We start from the raw sequence: 16,864 nt of genomic DNA on the forward strand, positions 1-16,864 counted from the left end.
TCTGCAGAAATGCTCAATGGTCAGCTGAATTTCTGACCCTGGTTTTGTTTCTATACCCACTCATGTCTTGAGCTGCTTTTGTACTGGCTCTGGCAGCCTTTGGAATTATATATGATAGAATAGCAGTATATATTTTCCCCAAGATTTGCGTGTTTCCAAGCTCCAGGCCTCCTGAAAATTTTGAATGTAAACAAGCGGGTCATCCCCATCCTGCATCTTTTCCATCATTATAGCTCCCATATCGGACGTGTCTGGATACAGTACTCCAAACGCTTTCCAGACTGCCGCCCTACAGTTAGTAAATGGTGCTCCATCATGAGCAGTGTTAACTGTAGTCACACCGGGGTACCCTGCCCTTGTCCACACATCATCAGCTCTCTCACCAAGTATGGCAATTAGGAGAACCTTAATGTCCCGTATAGCCAACGTGTTTCCTCCCATCAATATTTCTAACTCATGTATCCATTTCCTAGACTTGGTATATATAGGTAAAACTATGCGACACATTCGGCAAATAATTTGTGAACATAAATCATGTATTAGAAATAAAATAGACTCCAAACCACTGGTAGCTCACTATGTGTCCAAACAACACAAATACACAGAAATGCTCTGGTGCATTATACAAGTCATTAAAGAGCCCCCAAGAGGAGGCAATAGAGATCTTAGCCTCACGAAGTGTGAACAAAGGTGGATCTATGACTTAGAAACAGTGAAACACGGTTTGAATGTATCCATAGAATGGAGTGTGTTTATTTAATAACTTTACAGTGTAGATATACAAGAATAATTTGCCTAACACCATTGATCCCTCAAATGTATGTGTGGTTGCTTTACATCAACCATCAAGTGCACACCGTACACTATAAGATAGTTTGTTCCTATTTAGATGGCCATCCCTTGAAAAGGTCTCAGTGTAGTGACACACTGCAAAAAATTCCAAATTCAAAATTAAATATTAAAAATCAAAAACAAACGGAGCCTGATCTATTCACCCAAGCAACAGCATAAATACTGTGGGCCTAATATTTGATTGTATAAAACAGAATGAAGCGCCACACCTGCCAGATGCAGCACATTTCACCCAACACTCCTTCATAAAAAGATTTGACTGTGGAAGATACTGCACAGCACCATACCGACAAGATGTGAGCTCTCATAGTGCCATTTCCATCCAATAATGGACAGAGTACGCGATAAGTGACACCAACATTTGCTCTTTAGAATGGGATGCACTATTTCGGAGCTGCCGACAATGAATATGAGTTGCAAATAGTTGTGCAACGTGTAAACAATACACAATGCATTAAGAGAATTAAAGATGTGTTGTTATTTTTATGTACTCTAGCAACACATTTTTGCTCTCAAGAAAATTAACAAAGAAGACACAAACACCATCTATCCAGTGTGCCTCGGGACTGGATAGATTCAATAGATATCCGATTGCAGAACAAAAGAAAGCTCAGAGTTTAACCAACTTCCTCCATAACATGCACAGAAATCGGGGGAGCCTATATTAGCAGACCTACGGTGTTTTAATTCCATCAGTAATCACAATCCTCTATACACTTGAATATACGGTAGTGTTCTAATAATATATGTTCGATACACACTACATTTAAGGTGTTTTGGAGCGTAGGTTAAGTAATTACTAGGTCCATCCTACTAAAAAAAAAAAGGTCTCTGTGAATTCACTTCCAAACCTCAGTTAGTATCAACACAGGGTTGGTCACGTGATTGGGCATCTGAACTCAGATGACCAGAAGGAATATAGAAAATCAAACGCCACTCTCCCCTGTGAACCATACACAAAGGGATTGACGGCACATAAACAAGCCACAAGCACCTGTGAAGGTACGTGCAAAAACTGCATTTTTTGTAACATCATTTAATAACAGCAAAGAAATCGCTCCATTTATATGAACATAGTAGATGGCAGTTGCATGCTGATGTGCCTAATATACTCGGGTGGCCTCACTTTATAATACAGAAAGAAAAATATAGAATGGGCAAAGGGCCTCTTGTCTAGCAACCATGGAAGGAATAGGTAGAATGTAGACGCTGTCATTCGCATTTAAAGCAGAGCGGACACATTTATTATACACGTATATAACAGCTACTGCCCCGTGGCATAATCAATAGTCCTCACGTTATATATATTTTTTCTCTATAGACGCCGAGCAGCGGTGGAAAGAAGTGGATTTTTCCATGACACCCCCCCCCTCTTTCCACACCAGTACCTCCAGGTGGGAAGAAGAACAAATGCTAAAAACGATTCGTGCTATAACCAACAAGAGGTGAAGCTAAAGAAACAGCTACACAAGGGCCTCATCACGACGGCGGTATTAGCCCTACCGTCGAACTTCCCGGCGCCGGATCACGAGTTTGGCGGTAAAGTAAATCCCCATTCCCCATTGAGCCCATTCGGGAATGTCCCAATGGGCTCAATGGCCGGCGGTAATAGCGCGAATTTTCGGCGGATTTCCTCCCAGCTCAGAGCTGGGGCGAAATCCGCCAAAGTCCTGATTTGGCAGACCCTTAAATACGGCGGTAATAGCGCTACCGCCGGACTTAAGGGTTACCACCGAAGTCGTGATGAGGCAAACGTAAGTGATACGCGAAGTAAACCAACTAAAACACAACATCCTAAAAGTTAATAAAATTTGCAATAAACTGCAAGAATGGACATTTACATCTCCAACTCTCCTTTAGGTTACACCAAACACTGGAAGCCACAAATTAAATCAGCCTGTGTGTGCGCTCAGACGTCCCGAAAAATACTGTATGGACAACAGGTCAGTGATTGAGTCGATTCTTCATAATAATATATGAGACATCACCTTTGAACAATTGCCCCCTTTTTTACATTTTCAATGTTACCAAATACGTTTTTTATGTATTATTTTTAGATTAGAAAATCTACCACTGGGGAATGAAATTGAACTTCACAAATATATTGCTCTAGTCCTGAAGATGGCCCAATAACTATATCAATTGACAGCCTATGAGAGGGTGTAGTACATGTTGAAGGGGTCGAAACATATGTTGATCATCTAGGGAACCTAAAATGTTGTTCCCTATCTCCTGTGCATAACTAAAAATTGGTTATGTAATTTAAGAAAAGCAAATTAAGTTACCCCACAAATGTAGAAGAATGCTGTATGAAAGTGGTGAATGGTGAATAGAAAGTAATTGATTACATGTTTTTATCATGTTTTTATGAAAATGAAATGAAGAAAACTGTTTTTGAAATAAAAGTTGTGTGATACAGAGAAATGCCTAAGTCACTATAGGTGATCCATCTACTAAATGACAAAGTAGAGTCCGATCATCTGGCCTGTAGAACAAAAGGGACCTCTAGAGAGGGGTAGTCAATCTGTCTCTCCCTTTGTTGATACTTTAAACTCCTCCCCATTGTACAGATTTGACCCCCCGTCAACAAAAATAGGGGAGTACCCAATTGTGTATCTCCATTTCGTAGCGCCAGAAGTTAAACCCGGGAGTTTAAACCTTAGATTATCTCTATCCATTTGAGGCCATGGTATATACTTTGGTCTCGTTCCTCTTTTCTCTAGCAAGGGAAACTGCGAAGCTGCAAACTCATTCTCATCTCTCATCATTTGTCTGTCCACCACAGGGACAATATTCCCACATCGTCTTCTCCATGATAGTGATCTTAATTTGCTTACATAAGGCGGCGACTCCCCCTTCTCACCATGGAGTTGCCCTTTAGGTCTCTCTGACTGTGGCAATGGTTCTGACGCCCTATGTATAGGTTTGTTTAAATCCATCCATCTTACTTCCTTATCCATAGGAAATCATCCCTCAAGACTACATGCTTCATCTCTCTCTTCCCATGGAAGGTTTCCCTGTCTTCATCTGACATTTCTTGTGTCCAACTTGTGCAACTTCTCTCTTCGTCATCTCTATTTAGAGTTAGTCTATCTAGAGGCAGCTCCTTATGCTTCGTACATGAGGCTTCCTCTGTGTCATACAACTGAGTGCTCTCAAGTGGATCATTTTTTCCCCGCACTTTTGACTCTTTCTGGGCTCTCATTTCATGGTATACTTTATTGATCACTTCCCCAATGCTCCTAGATTCAAACTCTTCTTCTAGATTTGCTCTAGACTGGCCTGGTAATGACTCATATTCTGGAAAAAAATGCCTCTATATCCTGCCATGCTACGTGTGGATTAGGATCTCTAACTTCCTTTCCCAGGTGATCAAGATCGCTTGCTCTCTGCCTTCTTTTGTGTTCCATATCATCGTCAAATTCTCTTTGCTTTTTTCACTTCCTCTCTCACTCTGTCTTCCTATTTTTTCTTCATATCCCTTCTCTCATTTGCCCTTCGTATTTCCTCATCCCTTCGTCTCTGTATTATTTTTTCTCTTATCTTTTGTTCTTCCTCTTCTATTCTTTTTCTTCAATTGTTCTTTGTCTTTTGGCATGTTTCCTTTGCTCCTCTGCTCTCTCTTGTTTTTTTTTTGCTTGCTCATCTTGATATAACTGCTCTTGTCTCTGTCTATCTTTCCATTTTGCCCCTTCTCTTTCAATCCTTCCTCCCTTTCCTTATCTTTTTTATCTTGCTCGTCTTGATCTTCTATTTGTCTTACGTCCTCGATGCTTTTTCCATCGAGTTTATGCAAAATCTGACCACCCATCCATTTGTTCTGTGAGAGCGCTATCTCATCAGTTTCTCTCTTTCTCCTTTCCATCTCTTTATTTCTCTTCCTATATCTAGTGACGTACTTGCTCGATCGCTTCTTTCATTATTGTGTCTCTCCTTTTCCCTTGGGACCTTAGAGATTAAATCGTTCTCATTATTTTTCTCTGAGCCCTCGTCACTACATTGCGTAGGTCACCCATAAGCCAAGTTGCTATACCCTGCCGCTGCTTTAAGCTCCCTCAATGCCTATAACCCATCATCTTTCTTATTATAGTCTTTTATTGCAGAAGGGGCGGGTGGAGCACCCCCCTCTTTGCATACATTAAGTATCCGGTCTATAAGAGGTGGCTAATCTTGCTCCTTCTGGTACATTTTCCAGAGCTCTAAGCTCGCTAGGCGCTTGTCTAGCTTCTTCCCAGTATATGCTGCATGCAAATATGTTGTCATATGCTGCAGGACCGCCTTCCATAGTGACCGTCCTTGCGGTCACGGCATAAACATTTTATCTGTGGTTCCTTTAACCCATTCTGCACTATACTGTCTACGTTTGGGTGCATGCTTTGGCAATTGCTTGCAGAGGTGCACAAGTGGAGTAACATCCTCCATCATTAATCCTTCACTATTAACTTGTTACTGCTCGTTTGCTTTAATCACAGATTTAAATATATGTTTCAGGAAAACAACACAATATGAGCGAGCACCAACCGTCGCAACCTCCAATCCCTTTGGTCACAGGTTTTACTTTAATCTTGCTAAAAAACAACCACCAAGTACAATAAAAACAATCAGTTTCTTTTTCCACTTCACGCTTCTCTATTTATCATCAATTTTCTTCAATTATGACATCATCATCAATACATAAATACATAAAGGGAAAGGACAGACATACTCAACTGGTTACATATATCTATCTCCACAACCCTTTTCTTGGATATGTCTTGTGCTCTAAAAACGCTCCTCACAGAACTTAAATCAATCTCTTTAGGACAGTCTTAAATTGGACCAGTTTTCAATGTCATCCCTTACAGGATTCTAGATTAAGATTTCTTCTAACGTTCTTTAAAACTTAAGTATAGGGCGTAAGCTCTTTATCGTGGCCTCTCTCACGATCCTTATTGCTCGGCCACACTCAAGTCAATATCTATTCAATACTTTAACACTTTTATTCTAAAGTTATGTTTACCCTGCCTCCCTCCTTTACTCTCTTTTTCCCTTATCACTTCCCTTTATGTACTACACATTCATCATTTTGCCACTCTTCTCAGTTTCTACTCAACATTCGCATGTTTGTCTTCTGACTCTTCAAACTGTCATCCGATCAGCTTCGCGCAGATGTAGGAGGGGATTCTTTGTAAACTAGGCGATCCGTCACACTTGCCTTGCAAGGTATTGATAATTGCACTACCACTATCTACGGGAGCTTCATGTTTGTCAGCCGAATGGCAAAAGTCGTGCAATATTTCTGGGAAAGTTTACTTATGTCGATGGATTTTTTAATAAACCATCCTCTCTCTGCTAGCAAGTGAACTGGATATCCCAGCCCCTTTGATGAGTAGCAATTACCCTTGAGATGGATGGGGATGCAGATTTTATTCATACATCAATATTCGAAATCACTCATGTAGTTTGGCAAAAGAAAATCTGTTTTAATGTCATTTATCTAAAACAGGGAGTACAACGAACACCAGCACTCGCTCGATCGTCTTTCTCAACGAATCTTACAAAAAACTGAGGTTATATGAAGCAAAATCATCATCAGTGACTTGTTGACCTGCGTCATTACCAACGTCATCCTATGTGGCAAACTACTAACACCTATTCAGGGAAGTGATAGACTCTAAGTGAATATCTAAGTATAAGTTCCAAATAAGTATAGAACAGTGAAGGAAAGTGATAGGGTACTTAACATCAAATGGGGCAACTAATCCCTCCCCTTAAAATGGTCATTATGAATGTCACTAAATACACAACGTCCCATTGGCTTCACAAACTATAGGACCCTTAATTACGCAGTCCTCTACAATTAGTTGGTTTCTAACCCCCGTCAGTACTTTTCCACCTACGTCTATCAGCTTGCAGACTGAACATCCAGGTGCCAGTGAGCTTGTCTTAACACAAGCTTCCCACCAATTAGCAAATCAATCCATCATTGCTTCAATGGTCCAGTGTCAATTAGGCCTTTGAAACCTGGCCTTGAGTTTGGACTGTGCTGTGAGATATTTTAAGGAGTATGGGCACACACAGTCTCGTGTAGGTGCGACCACCTCGTTCTTCCAACATCATTATTCCACTTGACTGGAGACCATGGAATCAAGCCTTTTAGTATATTAAAATGCTATTTTCTAATAGTCCTCTGACGTCTTTTGTTTTGATCAAGCCTTCTGAACAGGAGTTTCTGTTCTTTCACACAAATTGTATCTAATGTCAGCTCACTCCAGTTTGATAAGTCCTTGGCTTCTTTGGCTCATCCAACTCCTTCTACTGAGATTCATTTTGTAATTCAATTTGCTTTTTAACTGTGACATACTGAAATGAGGCCTTCTTGCTACTGTCCAGCACTGCTTATAATGCGTAGTAGAAACATCCATCCTTTAATCATCCATATATATATATATATATTGGTGCTTGCTGCAATCTATTTACTTTACAATAAAGCTAGCCTCAAGATTACTTAGTCTGCTTGCATTACTTTTGCATCTGTACACGTATAAACTAGATTTGATAGCTCCATCTGGTTCTGTGGCATAAGCTTTTTTCACCTTGAGCCCAAGATGTCACATATCCTTGATACTTTTTTGATGCCTTTTAGAATATCTACATTCTCTGGTCTCTGCATCTCTTCCACAGATGTCAGCTCGATTCTGTGTAATGTCACCATTCATTTTTGCCATCCATTTGCTCTGCTTCTTCAGGGATTTCAATCAAATGGCCATCATATTTTCTTGTATGCAGGTACGGTTTTCTCAATGGGTACCTTTCCTCCCAGATCTTCTTAGGTATTGGTACTTTCACTGATACTGCACAGAGTCCATACTCTGCTATTTGTCTGTTCAACTGCTCCGTGTATGTCTCATACTCTGGTTTCAAACAGACAGGTAATATGGGCGGGGCAGTTGGAGTAGGGGTACTTGGCTCCTCCTCTACACTGTGATGAGTCGGGGGCAGGGGGAGAGAGAGAGGGTCACCTTCCCGTCCAGCAGGATACCATTCCAATATAAGCAATGATAGTGTAACCATATGCTGTGGACCAAGGCGCGGTGGCATCGCTATTTTGCATAGATATAAAAAATCATAGGTAGAGGAGAAGGCTTGTGCAGCAAATGTGGCATTACATGCACTAGGCCCAAATCCACGAGGCACCAGAAATCTCCAGTCATGCCCAAGCTCCCATGAGGACAGTTTTCACCCCGACCCGCCACACCGTCTATTCATTGTTCTTGAAAGTGTTGTGAATATGTGTCTTTTATCCGAGTGGAATTGCCCTACAAGGCCACGATCAGAGACATGGGTGCCAGTGTGCATGTTACCTCAGGCTGGCCAAAGCATGACTCAGCCCATTTCTGAGTGACCACGAGTTATAGTCCATATAACTGACTAAATCCTAAAATCCCTGAATTCCATGACACTTTGTGCTCTTTGACCACCAAACCCAAATTAACAAGTCTTGAAATGTTCGTAGAGGATGGACAGAGTGTATCGTTGAAGCGACAGTCGTGTAATTCGTATTGTGAGGTGCTGGGTGGGATCATTTATAGTTCAAAAGGAGGGCGGAGACCTTGGGGCCAGATGGCTCGGAGGGAGTGAGTGAAATGTGTGGGTGAAGGTTACAGTGCCCAAGAACCTCCTGTGTGTCCATCCTAAGGCCTGCCAACTGCACAGTTTGAGTGATAGACAAGCTGTATAGCAGGTGTATAATTAATTTGTTTTCTGTCCTTCACTGTGAGAAGAAGATGAGCCCCGCAGCATCCACCTGATGGAAGACAGATGGACTGTGCTGGGATTAATAAACTGCCAACCTATATGGATAAAGTCAGTACCTCTATAGGGTCCATCATATCTGTTGCGCAGGTTTTTACCATATGTTGTTGCAGCATTATGACGCTGTGTATCTTTCAAAGTTTCTGCTTGTTCCTCTTTTTGGCATAACGTTCTTAGCAGCAGAGTTATTTACTGTTGCTGTTGCTCTCATCTGCGTGTGAGATTAAACTTGTAATTCGTACAAGATTGTCTTAGGCCTTTCTTCCGTAGTCGGTTGTATTCTCTCTGGTGTGAGCGTTTAGGGGCGTGCCTTCATCTGTCACATTCTATACAACAGCCCCCATTGTCCCCATTCTTAAGAAACCTTTTCTGCCCCACCATTCCAAAATGCTCCAGTGAGCCTCTTCAAGTGCATTATCACGGTGAGGGCGACTTTCTATACAACCTTCTACTATCTGTATTCAGGTATAAACAAGCCACTTAAACAGTAATTATCCATGTTTCTATCTTTAGAACCACAGCCCATGACACCCTCATCTCCTATATCCTAATCCTATTTGAGCTTTCTGATGCTTTTGACACTGTAGACCTTCCATCCCTCCTCCAAAGTTTCTCCTCTATTTGTTGTAATGGTACGCAATGCGTCAAGTTGCCTTGCACCTTTCCATCTGCTTAGTCTCCATTTCCTGGAACTTGAACACCCCCTTCCTTCATTCCCCTTTCTGTAGGTGTACCCCAAGCATCAGTCCCTGGATCACTTCTGCTCATGCTCTACATCTCCTCATTTGACTTTCATTGCCAACTCCTTGCCTGTGACACTTAGACATTCTTCTCATCCACCAGCTTTGCTGTTTCTCACAGCATCACAAGCTGCCTCAATTCCACCCATCACTGGATGGTGTTATACTACCTAATGGCACCGTCTTTTAAAACAATTGCATATCCCATGCACCCATCCCACACATCCTCACCACATGACAGTCTTACTCCTTCAACTATGTCTCGCAAACTTGAAGTACTCTTTGACACTGACCTTTAACTTCAAGAGTTCATTTTAGGTACTACAGAAGCTGCAAGAAACACAACAGCATGGACGATTTGCACCCAGCACACAGTCAAAATGGTAAACTCTGCTCTTGTGCTCAGTAAACTTGGATTCATCCTCCCGCTTAGTCCTTGCTCTTCCCTACTACTTTTCTCCCTTTTAAACATTCCTGAACTTTGATTCTCACACCCTCTTTAATCGATCACATTTCTTGCCTACCTTCACATAGTAACCATACCAGAGGTGAGAACATTTATGAGGATGTGAACAAGTGGGATATGTGCTAGAGACAAAACAAAACAAACAGAAAACCCCTCAGGGGGCAAGCACATCATACTAAAGAGAACCGTTTACAAATCCAGAATTGCATTATGAAGTATCACTAAAAGCAGTGGTGGGGTAACATATGGAGGAGACAGCAGGGGGAGCTCCACCTTTATAAAATAAGTGGAGTTTAATCAGGGCTTTGAAGAGATCCACAGTTGGGCAGGCATTGATTGTTATGGGCAGTGGGTTCCAGTGGAGCGGGGCAAGTAGGGAGAAAGAGCGGAAGACAGAGAAGGCACTGGCTCAACTCAACTTCCTTTATGTGCTAGCTTCTCTGCCACACTCTGCTAAAAGCTCTCCTAAACTCCTTCCTTGCTCTCCAGCCTCTTCCAATCTCTTGCTTCATGTTATAACTTCCTTCAAACACCTTTGGTCAAGTCCTACTCGTAATGCCTACTCCATCTGAGACCATGGCTTAAATATCACCTGTGAAGACTTCCTGTGAGGGTATGCATCTGTGCATGTGAATGAATGTAGGGATCTGCTTGATAGAGCCTAGTTGGTTAATTTGTATGTGCTTTGGGACTTTGTGGCTGGGCCAAGTCTTTAAAAGGCTGATTCACCATTCTGGATTTCTCTAACCTGCCCTGGAAAGCCCCAGGGCCCTCGTGGTGTCCACTTGGTGTCCACTGGAAAGTTAGCAGAGTTTACAAACTTGTAAAGTCGGTGCTGTTTTCTGGGCTGCTTTTTCTGGTTTTGTGTCACTGGGAAACACATCCAGTGTCCAAAAATACTGTCATTGTGGGCTGATCAATGGTTGGTCACTTTGACATCACAGGAAACATCTGTCATGTTCCACATGCAAACAGCCCCTTATAATAATTTGTATGCAGGCCAATACTCCATCAGCCTGAATGGTGTAATCATTAACATAACCAGGTAATAATAGTGCCCCAGTGTGGCCTGTAAACAATGATCGAAGCATATCACATATGTCGCAATAGGGCATAAAATTGTCTAGCAAAAAGGGGAGAGTGCAAACAATCAGCATGAATGAAGACTTACTAAATCAGACCAATGTAGTTGCAAGACAACAGTTTAAGGTAAAGTGCACAAATGTGGACTTAATAGGCAACTGTGGCCATAAGGGATACAGTCATACCCAAATCCAAGGCACGTGAATGTATGGGAGGAAGCACATGGGTGACCTATACCACTCAGGTGCACACACCCTCACCTGGCCCTCAATCTGAACCCGTCACCCAAACAACATACACATGGATTACACACACATGCATGGGCACTCACCGGACAATGCATCGTAATCAGGTAGTTCTCCCACGCCTTGGATCTGTTCCTCTGTGACGAAGGCCCCAGCAACAGACTCATGTTCAGTGAGTTTGTTGTCCTCTGGTGGAGACCCACTGCCAGTCACCAGAGTAGCGGCATGATTTGAGGCCAGCTTCTTCTTTGCTCAGCATTTCAGGTCATTCCACCGCTTGTAGCAATCATCAGCTGTGCGCCTCACAAATCCAAGGGCACTTATGCGGTCGGCGATGATCTGCCAGTGTGCCTTACGTTGACCAGTTGTGGTCTTGGACCCTGCAGTCACCAGCATTTCGTGGCTATGTGCCGACACATAGGACACAAGTTCATCAAGTTCTGCGTCATTAAAGCAAGGCTTCCTTGACGTGCCGGAGTGTGTAGCCGTGACTGGGGTCTCAGCCTGTCGTGCCAGAGCACCCTTCTTCCTCTTCTTTAAAGGTGGAGCGGAGCCAGAGTGGCTTACGCCGCTCTGGTCAGTAGCTGCAGAAGCACCGGTGGACTGGGTAGTAGGAGTGTTGAAATGCACAATGACCATAGGTCTTGTTGCAGGCATTGGGTGCAGGGTAATGTTGGCAGGGGGAACATCAGTTTGATGGCCCTGGACTGACACTGTCCTGGCTGGGAGAGTCAGAACTGGGGCGGATGGAGCTGCAGCTGCCCCTGCAGCCTCCCCACCCTGCCTACTCGGGGCAGCAGATGACATAGCTGCCCCAGATCCACGTGGCTTGGTGACAACAACTTGCACTGCCACACGTGGCCTAGACTTGCTGAACTGAAAGTCAGCCTGGGAGTGATCCTGTGCCAGGTCAGGTGCCACAATGGGCTGATCCAACAAGGGCTGAGCTGGGATGGTGTCAGCCACGTTTCCCTCAACCATGGGGGGGGCATGAGTTTCCCTGATTGGTCCTCCACTCATGGGGGTATAGGGGCACCCTGGAAATCCCGGCCACCTCCCCTACCGTGCCCACCAAGGCCACCTTTTGAAGCGCGGCCCCCTTTGCCTCCCTTACCGCTTGGTCGCCTCCCAACCATGGCACTGATGTTGTTGTGTGTATGGGAGTTGCAGTAAACAATTGTCCTGGGCAATTGGGGGTCAAAGGGGTAGGGTACTAGATGGAATTCATACCCTAGTGCTCTAACAAGGCTGTCTGTGACCCCTGGGGGAAGATGACAGGTCACGCAATGCACAGGCAGCCCAAAATAAAAAAATAACGTGCACGCAACCCCTCGTAGACCACGTGCGTGAAAAAATGTACCCGCACTACGCTGTGGCACCTAGAAATACAAAAATAAGCATACGCGTAATACACGCAACCTACAATGACCTCTGAAGGGGTACGCGACACACGGGGCAAGCATAGTTGGAAAATAGTGCGCGACTAAAGAACGTGAAAAATATGCGCGTGTGCGCGTTGGCAACACCCCTGCCAAAAGAAGAATTGTACGCTGTCTGAGGAGACAGGACAAAAGAAGAAGTGAACGCTGTTGGAGGAAACAGGCCCAACAAAAAATCAGAAAAAATCTGTCAGAGGTAACAGGGAGTACGAACTTGAAACGCTGTGAAGTAATCGCGTGTGAACCGACAAGAAGTACAGAATTCACCCACTCGCTATCCACGAAAAGCACATACAAGGAAATGGTGTCCGACACGTAGCTTTTAAACCGGCCCACATGTACACTTCACATACGCGTGTAGGCGCTAAGGCCCTTTACTCCAATTACACGCGATGACACTCGGATGTGCAGTTTTTCCACGTGTGCTCTGTCATCACGTGCTATGAGGGAAACGCCCGCGTGCGTAATGTAACTCACGCGCTTACGTGCAAAGGGCCTTTGGTCGAATGAAATTGCATGTACGTGTGAAGACGCGCTTACGCGTTAAGGCCCTTTCCTCGAATTACACACTGACGTGCAATTTTTTCACGTGCCAAATCACTCTGTATCAAGCTGTCAACGCGAAAACACATGGAAGATCACGCTCCTGCCCAGAAGGCCGAATTACTGCCCCCCAGAGCCCCAAGCACGCTCCCACCTGCCATCTGCTGCTGCCTGACTGCCTGCTGCCCACGTGCCCTGCTATTTGGTGCCTGCACGTCAGCCAGGCTTCCAGTTGCTGTGTCCACCCCTGCTGGAACAGAAGACTCCCGACTGGGATACCATCGCTCCACAGCCCAGCCCCAGGACCCAGTTGCCCACCCACGCCTGCCTCGGGGGTCGCCATGTCGGGGCACACACCATCTGCGACCACTGGCGACCCCCAGCCAGAGAGGCAGAGGGCCACCAGCTTCAGTGTGAAGGAAGTTGGTGTCCTGGTGGAGCATGTCCTGGGGCATTATGATGCCCTCTTCGGAACATCACGCGCCAACAAGGAAGGACGGGAGAGGATCTGGGACGAAGTAGTGGTTGCCATCAACGCAGAGGTGGTGGCAACCCGCGACATCAAGCATGTCAAGAAGCGCTGGGAGTACTTCAGGTCCAGGATCCCCCACAAGGCCCGGCGCCTCGCGGAGGGGGGCCGGGTCAGCATGACTGACATCCAGATGAGGGTCCTAGAACATGTATGCACAGCGCTCCACGCCCAGATCCTTCAGAGGAAGACCCGTCTGGAGTTGAGCGGTAAGTGGTCAAGAATTGGTGTGCAAGACAGGGCATATTGCAGTGTGCTGTTTGTCTGATACTTGCCTGTATTTGTGACATGGGCCATGTATGGATGTGTGTGTGCAGGGACATCATGGTCATGCATGTGAGACCAGTAATGTGCAAACCACATAGTTGGTGCATAAGTTCCAATGCTACATGGGGAGATGTATGGCAAATGCACATATGAAAGCATGCCAGTGTCTGTTCTTGCATTTGGTGGGGGTGTGAGGGATGGGTGCTGCTGTCATGTACATGTATGGTGCACATGTGTGTGTGTCTGAGAAGTGTGTCTGTGACTTCGATACGCCATGGATTCATGACACATGTCCGTGATGATGTGTAGATTCACTCATGCAGTGCGCTCACCATTGTATGTACTGTGTCTATCCACTGTATCTGTGGTGTACAAGGCATGATGCATGACCCTCTGGTGATGTGTGAGCATGGGATCAGTGTGAGCCAGGATGCATGTGAGTTTGAAGGCAACATTTTGATTAATAGGGGCCCTTGTACATGGATGCTGATGTTGATATCAGGCGCCATGCCTGTTTATGCATGTGTGTTGCGTGCATTCACCCATGTGTTTTGAAGGGACCGGATGGAAGTGACGTTAGACACTGCCACTCATGTGTTATTGCTTCCTGTCTAGGGGAATATTGTACTGAACCCTGATGCTTGTGTTCTATGTCTCCCTCTACGCAGCGTCAAGTGAAGAAGAGGGCGGAGACGGCGCTGTGGAGCCAAGCGGCGGGGATGCCTTCACTGGGCGCCAACGCAAGGCCCAGCCACCCTCCCAGGACTTGCCATCATCCAGGAGTGAGGGGGCTGATGCCGCGTCTGCCACTACGGCTGTGGCGGAAGGGCCGGGTGAACCCCCACAGGGGCTTGCAATGGCAGAAGACAGTACGGAGACATCCAGGTTGGTGGTCTCCACAGAGGAGGAGGAGCCCGCTACTGAGCTGCACATGGGGCCTGGTGGGGGTAGTACCACTGGTGCAAGTGGTGCAGTCCAGGGCCAGGTTCAGGAGGCAGCACAGGTCACCGTGGAGGGGCCTGTGCATGTCCCTGTCCGTGACCCTGTGACTGCACCACCATGCACCAGCAGGGAGGCTCCGTCCCAGGCCCGTCCGCATGTAGGGGAGAGTGCCATGTCATCTGCCTCCCCACTACCTGCGGACGAGGAGTCCCATGAACGTATGGGCTCCGTCCTGATTGGTGTCGCATTGCGCACGCGTGACATTCGTGATGACGTGTGTTCTTCCTGGGCAGAGAACGCATGCCATCACGAAGAGCAGTGTCCCGACGTGGCACTGTTGGGAGGGGCCCTGGTTGGTGGGTTCATACATGTGTCGCGCACTCTGGTGAACCTCTCCTCCTCTGTGGAGACTATGCGCCAGTCGTTCTCCCTGCCGTCTTCCGTCCCAGATTCCACCCCTTTGGACCTGGCCTGACCAACACAGCCAGCTTGTTGGAGATCCCATCCCTGCCACAGTCGGGAGTCGGCGGTCCAGCAGGGGTGGACACCACAACTGGAGGCCAGATGATGGAGGATGTGCAGGCATCATCGGACAGGGCACATGGACAGCAGCAGCTGCAGGAGCAGGCTTTAGGTGGGAGCAATGATGGCTCGGGCCATCGACATCAGGGGGGCAGGCATCGGCCAGAGGGCAGGAGGACCCTGGAATGGATGTGTCTTCCGTGTGGCTGCGGTTGGGCCAGCGTATAGGTGTGGAGAGGTTCGAAGAAGCGCGGCTCACCATGGTCAGGGCGGAGTTCTCCATGCGTCGGGTGTTGAGGCAGGCAGAGTGCCTCGAGGCGACTCGCAGGGAGTTGGAACAGGCCATGAGTGCCTCCCTGCGAGACCTCGGGGCCAGGACAGAAGCCCGCCTCCAGCAAATAGACATGGAGTTCGATGATGCCCTGGCCGAAAACATCAATGAGTGAGCCGCAGGACTTTTCCGTCGCCATTGTAAATAGTTTATAGTGTTAGGTTTCCTTTTATTTTGGGGATTTTGGACTATGCCCCACACTTTTGTAAATAGTTTTTTTGTTAGGTAGGTTATTAGATAGGTTTCATTTTTTTCGTTGGGCTCATGGACCCTTGAAAATTGTATTGTACAGTTGGACGTTGGATGTATTTGGACATTTTCATTTCATTTCAACATGGATCAATGGATTTACCTTTTTGCATTTCATTTGGATTTGGTTTGGTGCACAGAGAGGTTTGGCCATTTTTCTTTTGGACGAGGATTTTTTATTTTTTTATTTGGACATGCATTTCATTTCATGTTTGCCATTATTTTATGCTTTAAGTACTTTCAATTGGTTTTCATGTTAATACATTTTGATCTTTTACTTCAATGTGTGGGATTCGCTCATTGGGTTCATGCATGTTGACATGTGGGTTTACTCAATCAATGGCAACCTGTGTGTGTGTGTGTGACGGACATGTGTTGATGTACATAGTTGACTTTTGGTTTGTGTCATGAGATGGGCATGCCACTGCTTGTCATAAACCCACGGCCCACATTACGCCCCCGAGGTCAAAACAAAGGCAAGGTGGTTGCAGGGGTTGTGGGGGGAACGTCTCTGAGTGGCTGTCACCTTTGTCCCCAGTGCAGATGTACGTGGTGTGGGGGTAAAAGGTGTACAGGAGGCAGAACCAAAGGAAGACTACGCTTCCCAGCAGCCCCGGGCCTAAAACTACAGCTCAGGCGGCCCAGGAAACGCCCAGGACAACGCCTGACGCAACACGCCTGCGCGAGGAAGCTACCGCGCATGCGCGATCCCGGAAAGTTTGTCCATGCTCGACTCTGCTGCCGAGAGGATGCATCTGACGGAGCTCCAGCGAAGCTTCTTGCGGGGCCGCCCTCGCTGCCGGATACATCTTCAGGCCCTGCGATACCAAAGATAAGTACACTGCCTTCCTTTTAAAGCTAG

The sequence above is a fragment of the Ambystoma mexicanum genome, chromosome 6p (genome assembly GCF_040938575.1).
Source record: "Ambystoma mexicanum isolate Mex_15411 chromosome 6p, UKY_AmexF1_1, whole genome shotgun sequence".
Classification (NCBI taxonomy): domain Eukaryota; kingdom Metazoa; phylum Chordata; class Amphibia; order Caudata; family Ambystomatidae; genus Ambystoma; species Ambystoma mexicanum.